Below are 6,272 nucleotides of genomic sequence, written 5' to 3' on the forward strand. Positions count from 1 at the left end.
CCGGTGTTCTGGAGCCCGTGTCTCTGGAACTGTCCAAACAGCTTCCAGCTGAAGAAGTCCTTTTGCGCTGAAGCCCACCAGCATTTTGACTAGTACCTGGCATGCTTTGCTGAAACAACAACATCAAAATAATGAAGTCTTCAAGTAATTATTAAAGGAAAAAAAAAATATTGCCAGAAGAGCCCAATTTTTAATATACCTTCTTTCTTTTCGGTAAGGTTTCTGCAGGCAAAAAATGGTGGAGGTGCTTTCTCTTCACATGAGCTGCCTCAATCTTCATACCTTCCTTTAGCACATTGAGGTGGTTAGCCTGGCTGTAAACTAACAGGAAATTTAGTGTTGTAGCTCAGTGGGAATGTTTGCATTGGGTATTTGTCAAAGTTGTTGACATGATTTACATTTGCCACAACATTCAAACACAGTGCCACTGGATGTAACGTACAAGACAAGCATCGGTTCGGGTAACAGTGCAAGTCTGAGGAAGTCACCCCACCTGGCCTGAAACTCAGACAAGCGTTTTGATGCCTTTTTTCTGTGCTTGTCTCATATCCCAAAGCATGAGCTAAAAAGAAGGTCCGCTTTTACTGCATTTACTCATGTTGTCTGAGCAACACAACACACAGCTCATGCTGGTACCATGGAGAAATGTTTGTTTGCACTGATGAAGAGTTTAAAGGAGTCCACTGCTTAGAACTTTTTGTCCAAACACACTCGTCACTCCCGAAGAGTAACCCGATTTCCTTAGTTTGTCGTTACGATAGCAAGGCATAAGCCTCACAGCACACGTGCACTTCTGAAAGGCACAAGAGCAGTCAGCTTGGGAAGAAGTAAACAGACTTTGGAACCAAAGACCTGTACTTTCAAATGACTGCTCACCCCCAAGCCCCTTTATTCTAGCATTATCTAACAACGCTTGCGATATGACTTTATTTCTGCATCTATCAAAAGGAATAAAGGAAGATGAACACGGAGCTTGACGTGCAAGACTGCATGTCATTACAATGTGACCACTCACTGCCTTTCAAAGTTCTGGGATGGTATCGTACAGAAACTGTTATTTTGGAAACAATACTGTCAGCAGGCATTCACAACTTCTTTTAGAGCCTGATACAGTTAATTCCCACTTCCAAAGTTCAGTAACTGACAACTGCTTTTGACAAGTGTAGCTACACCCAGTAAACGGGCATCTCTCTCCTGGCTTCACATCTGACTGTCCACTTCAGGAATCGCAGTTCCTTTCTGATCGTTCACTATGATCTGCAGAACTGTTATTTCACATATGGGATATGGTACATAGGGCTGTAGTACACACTTCTGTTTCAAGGTGGACTTACATTGCCAAAGTGTCAAAATAGTATGTTTCTAAGGCTAATCTTCTACGTGTCACGCTCTACAGAAATAGCTAATAGCTAATACCAGAAGGAAGCACAATTCACTTTGTGAAGCAACTTGCACTAGAATTAAAAATCGAAACCCTACGAGACTAGAGCAAAATAGAGGCTTACCTGTATCCTTGAATGACTGTATAACGCACGTTAAATCAACGTTAACACTTTCTGCATTCTCTGCTTTCCTAAACACGATTCCAAGAAACCACATTGACACATATCCACTCCTAAAAAGACAGAGTCACAAATCTATCATTTATGCACAGATGCCAGTTATTTGGGTGCTAGCATCTACTCTCAAGAAGGGATTAAGCAAAACAGTTTAGTTGTACGCAGCAGCTAAAGATTGGAGTCAGCCCATACTCAAGTTCTCCGAGAACTCCTCCCTCAAGTTCTCCCTTCTTTAAAAAGATCCTACATGCTCAGAACCTTGCCCGCCAGACCTCCTACCTACAAAACAGTAGCTACGTAACTGAACATCTCTCACAGGTAAGCTGAGGTGAAGGAATATAAACGAGGTACAATACATGGGCCAAACTCTAGTTCAGAAAAGTAATGAAACTCACTGTTTACAAAGTTCTCGGCTGCCAGGGAAAGACTGTGGCTTTACATGTGCAATAGATATAAATTCATTCCTCTCCAAGTTTCCAACCAGCACACGAATTTTAGATTCCACAAGGCCAATCCTGATAAGAACAAGAGACATTTACTCGTTTTTGACTGTATCCAGCACAGTAGTTATCTGCCTTCTTATAATACAATGCTAATACCAAAAATGCTAACCAGTCAGTAAGTAAGTAGTAAGTTTCATTCAGCTCAGCAGATACTAGATATTTATATCACACACACTGGAGTTGGAGATGTTTCCAGGGACATTGGAGCTTCAAAGTTTCCAAAGACAGAGGCAGTAAGTAAGTTTAACTTGTACTCTTAACAGGTCAGACACAACACTTCAACATATAACCTATGATGAAAATGTCAACAAGAAGCAGATTCCCAGCACCTCTGGCTGCATTTTGAAGTGCAACAAAGCTCCTTTTTACCCCAAAGATCAAGGAGAACAACCGTTTAGAAAAGGCTCAAGCACAACTCTTCCATTACACCTGAGTAAAGATGCTATTCTTCTTGCAGACTGATCTGTGAAAAGAGTTTACCCTCTTCCAGCCAAACTGAAAAATATCGTTCCTTTAATAAACAAACGATCCAGTCAACACAGTCTCATCAGAGACTTACCCAAGAAACGTATCATGACCACCAAGGCTATTCTTTTAAATGAAGTACTGGCATTTTACCCTTCTACCTAAAACACTGATACCCTTGAAAGCAGTCAGAACTCTGTACGTTCTTCACAAGTATCTTATGTTGATGAACAACAGAGATGTGCCATCTATTCCCAAATCCATTCAAGAGTTGGTGAACTAAACTTGTTCTTATAGCAAACGGAAGCAAGTTTGTCTTCTGCTTTTCATTTTCCCAGATGCAAAACTAAGCCCCGTTTGCTGCCATTTCTGTCACTGCAAAAACGTCAGCTTTTACTGCAGCCAGAACTTTCCTCATCTTTATTGTGAGATACAATAAGCCTTCTCCACTTAAAACATCTCACATTAAAAACTATTTGGCTCTAAGCCCTCTGCCCAGAACTCCTTGTTGTATACCTAACTGCGACTGACATCAAGCTGTAGCTGACACGATTTTTAAGTGAACACATTAACAAGTTCAGGTAAGAGGTACTACCTACTAGAGCTGTTTTTAAACAGGAAATAAGGTGTCTTTCAGAGGTAGCTCAAGAATTCAATCATTTGCCTTAGACCGCAAGCCGAACCCTGAAGTATAACCAAGGTGCCCTCAGAACAGGGGTCTGGTACACACAGCTATTTTCCTTGCTTACTTGAGCAAGGCAGGCAAAGCACTCGTTTCTTCAGAAAAAGAACACCACACACATTACAGTACCTTAATTCCTCACCATTTCCCCTTATTTCAAGACTCACAGTTAGTCACCCCATTCACACAGGTTCAACAAGTTATTACTGGCATGTCTGCCTTGAGACAGTTACAAATACCACGTCAGCAGCAGTCATTTTCTCTAACCACAGTTGAAGGGGTTCTCACATTACCTTTCACAAAGTAGATCAGCACTCCTGCAATTTACCTATCCACTACCAAGCAGGCCGAGATGATCATTTCCAGCACTAAACACAAGATGCCTGAGCACACTACTAGATTAAAACGTAGTAAACACTATTTATCACCATTCAGGTACTCTGTGCAGACGGTCAGGTTTCACCCCGATTAAACAGCCTTGTTTCACTTCACTGGAGAAAAGTAGGCTCTGGAACAGGCAGACTACATTACCAGAGCAACTTAGCATTGAGTGCAATCTAGTCCTAAATCAAATATTGCATCCAGTAAAAAAGCTATGAAACCAAGCCTTCTAAGGCTCTACAACAGTCGTCTTCAAAGTGTCGGAGGGGGATGTACCCCAGGGGGTGCACAAGACAATCCACTGGGTCCGGGAAGAAAAGATTAGAACTTCAGTAATGTGTACGTAACTTGTAAAGAAGTAGACATAGACCGCAACTATGTGTTCAAAAATTACTTTTTTTTTTTTTGTTTTGCTCACAGGAGTGCACAAAAGTTTGGAGACCACTGCTCTATAAGTCAGTAAAAGATCAAGCTCTCCAGTGTCCACTACACATCTGATGACATCAAGTAATCCCCATTTACTTCAGTCTCTGCAACAAGGAACATCTTCCTAACTGATGTAGCCTTGGGTAAGTAGTCTCCTTAGACTCCTAAGGAGTCTGCTTCTCCAGATGGCACAGAGCATACGCACGCTAACCCTCTTTGTTCCTTCTCATCATGACTTAGGTCTTTAGCTTAACTTCTTAAACAGCAAGATAACTTACTTACGCTAACTTCCCTTCACAAGAAAGCTTTTAGTTTTGCTGAGGAACTGTCTACTTACCTCCCTACTGTATTCCATGCCGAGCTGCACAGTCAAATACTTTAGTTTTGTGAACTGTATTAACCAAATGAAGCGCAACACTGAACTGAGCGTCAATGATGTATTGAACCCACACTCAAAGCAAGACTTACCACTCTAAGTGATGCTCTTTAGTAGAGGCACTAGCAGTCAGCACAATATAATGTCTAGAAGAAAAGAAAAAGTAACATTCTAGCTCAGGACTTGATATTCCTTCAAATGAAACCAAAACTGCCTTAAATGTATAGAAAATGACTTCCAGACAAGACACATTATATCCTGCAGGCAGCACAGTATTAACTGAAGAAAAACTGATTACATCCTTCAGAATCGTGTTCTGCTGCATTCTAAGTATCAGAGCTGGTATTTTTGTTAATAAAAACAGTGTCAGTGGCAAAACACAAACAGTTTTTCTATCTTCCCTATACTTATCCTTACCAAAATTCCTATGACTACCTCCAGCTTCTGAAAAACAAACATATCAATGCCATCTTGTATTTCGACTGCAAGCTAAAAGTCACTATGCTAACCAGTACGGCAATCATTTCAAGTTCAGGTAACAGTTTTCATACATACTTGTATTTCTGAAAAAAGTCCAGTGGTTCAAAGAGCTTTGACCAGTCTGATTTTCCTTGGAGAATCTCATTCGTAACTGCAAGACCTACAATTAAGGTTGAAGACCTTACTACCATTTTGTTTTTAAGACTAGCAGAGCGTGATAGAAACTTTACAAGAGAAAGGTTTTTGAACAGTAATTGACAGATCAAAAAGCAGGAATTCCCTTGACACAATACACGCCTACTACAACAGTTCATTGTAAAACTGCTCCCTTGTTGCCTGCAACAGGTAGACTTCCCAGAGAACTCTTCTGCCTAAAAGGGCACAACACCGCACGGAATATAACCAAGTCAGGTAATGTGGTTTCATATTGCAAGAATGACACCTTTTAAGCAGTTAATAAGCATGGAAAGAACTTTACCATGTCTGAACTCCTCCACCATTACCGCTCGCGTTGATGTAGATACGTTGTACGTAGAGTTCTGCTGCGGATAGGCTGGGGTGATGATAGGCATTACGTGGTATCGGTCTGATGGGTTCACCTGTGATGTTAAAACAATTGTGCTCAGCACCAGCAGCTTAGCTTAGAAGAAAGGTTCAAGGCTTCCAAATTCCATGTCTACATACCCTGGGGTCCCATACTGGTAAATTAAGATTGCTCTCTTCCTGTTGTTTCAGCAATACAGGTCTTGGCCACTCCCTAAACAAGAAAAGCCAGGCACTGACTCTGCCATGTAATTCAGGGTAGGACTGAATGGTGTTGGTCTAAATCTTATATAAAGAACCACCTCAGAAAGTGTTACTGCTTTACGCAAATCAAAATAGTCATCAATAGCTCTTACCATTCTGAAAAAACCAAGAAGAACTTGTTCACCAGAGTAGAAGCCAAAGCGTTTGGATAGAGTTGACACGTTCTCGCTACTAGCACAGCACAGGAAACCCCACCAAGAAATCCCAGCACGTTGGAGTAAATGCCACGTCCTACAATGCAGACATTGTTGTTGCCCTGTAGTCTTCCCGTGCCCAAGCACAGTCCTTCAAATTTACAGCACCACCTTCACAACCTATAGGATACCTAGCACCCTTCAGCCTCCAAGTCAGTTATTTTTGCAGTGCAACGAGGCCAAAACTGTTGGTCCTTACAGCGATGCGAAAAAGAATCGTTACCACACCACTTCCCAAAATACCGCTACTCTGAAATTTGCCTGCACTGCTACAGCTACTGCTTCGCTCCAACTTCCCTTGAGAAGAAGGTTCTGCCATTCTTCTAGCACTTGCTCTAGTCACATGCGCAAACGGTATTTTCTTATTCCGTATCTATCAAGCTTTTATACTTCACTGGG

General features: G+C 41.5%; 1 long non-coding RNA gene across 1 annotated transcript; it reads right to left on the reverse strand.

The window, feature by feature from the left end:
- Positions 1–263: 263 nt before the first annotated feature.
- LOC126037587 (uncharacterized) lies at positions 264–5,018 on the reverse strand. Its single transcript, XR_007505762.1, has 3 exons — positions 4,948–5,018; positions 4,485–4,538; positions 264–321 (listed from the first exon to the last, which is right to left on the reverse strand). It is a non-coding gene; the product is annotated as an uncharacterized LOC126037587 (long non-coding RNA).
- Between the last annotated feature and the right edge of the window lie 1,254 nt (positions 5,019–6,272).

Source organism: Accipiter gentilis, chromosome 4, assembly GCF_929443795.1.
Source record: "Accipiter gentilis chromosome 4, bAccGen1.1, whole genome shotgun sequence".
Taxonomy (NCBI): domain Eukaryota; kingdom Metazoa; phylum Chordata; class Aves; order Accipitriformes; family Accipitridae; genus Astur; species Astur gentilis.